This window comes from Lepisma saccharinum, chromosome 11 (genome assembly GCF_977018435.1).
Source record: "Lepisma saccharinum chromosome 11, izLepSacc3.1, whole genome shotgun sequence".
Taxonomy (NCBI): Eukaryota; Metazoa; Arthropoda; class Insecta; order Zygentoma; family Lepismatidae; genus Lepisma; species Lepisma saccharinum.
In genome coordinates this window covers 69,982,542-69,983,990 of record NC_139239.1, presented here as the reverse complement: position 1 = coordinate 69,983,990, position 1,449 = coordinate 69,982,542, and positions in this window count along the sequence as shown.

The window sequence follows — 1,449 nt, the reverse complement described above, 5'->3', positions numbered from 1 at the left end:
TACCATTTAATCCAAGAAATAAATAGTTCCACAGATTTTAATATTCCAAAAAATATAGTTTTATGGGAGAGGTCACAACATAAACCTCATGAGTAAAATTTTTCCTATCTTTTACAGCCTTTTCGCGAATGATATATGCAAAAGTTAATAACAAATACTATAACTGTGAATTTTAATACACTGAGTGAAATGTGAACAAAAAATGTATGAATAACTTTGTACTAGATATTCACTTATCTGTTTATTTTTATTAGTATATAATATTTATCCATGTAAAATAACAATTTTATTATTATCAAATTTTATTATTGTTATTATTTCTACTATTCAAGTTTTATCAGTTCCCGAGTTCCAGCAAAAAATTCTGGCAACGCCCATGGTTGGAATAATATCTAACTGAAATTTATTTCTGTTATTATTATTTACAATAAAAATAATAAACTTTCTGTTTTTTGTAACTTGAAATGAACGATGCCAACTTCTAGGAGCTGGTCAACGGACCAATTCGAACCTCCGCCCTTCCCGACGCTCATTTGCATTACATACATTTATTTTCAGCTAGGCAAGAAAAAGTAAAAAACGCTGGTTTATATCGTCGTGCAAAAAGACGCTGACATTTTTCTTCAGGTTAACTTATTGCACTGCAGTAATACCAGCACTACTAATAATAACTGAAAATTAGGAATGATTGCTAATGAGAAAAATCTTTCAAGAGAATAATATTCAATGATCTTGAATAAGCTGTCGATGAAAGTAAACACCATGTCAAATAATTTCCCTTGCAAAACTTAACTCGCTGCTTTCGCTCCTCTTATCTCTGCTCCATCCAATATCAGTTGTGCAAAATATGGAACTACCGTGAATGCATCTGCATATGTCATAATCGATGAAAATCACAGAGAATCCTTGTCAATATTCAACGTTACAAACACGAGGAGCAACGAACGCCTTCGTGCATGGACGACCGAGTTCACTGCCGAGTGCCGAACGAGAACGTCATAACTGGAATATCCAATCAGAGGCCGTTCGGTTTTCGTGACGTATAGCATCAATTTGGCACAACTTGTAAGGCCAATTTCTCGCAAACTATTTCGAATTAACACAAACTATTTTGCACAACGTTAATATAAAATGAATGGCATGCAGTGATACAGTTAAATTCATATTTTAGGTTAGAATGGAAATGTCCATTGTCCACCACCATTTTCATTCGGTCTGAATTGAAATAATGACATCAATAAGCAGAGAATATTGCTTGCTTCTAACCAACATAGTTTCATTTCTTAAAACAACACAGGATGTAGAATAAAAAAGTAATGAAAATAGAGGCGTACAATTTGGGTACCATTATCTTTGCCGTTGACTGTACTACTTGCGTAAATTCATTTATCTGCAACAAAGGCGTAGCCTATTCGCATATGACGTCAGAAGACGAAGTTGGTCTCGTGT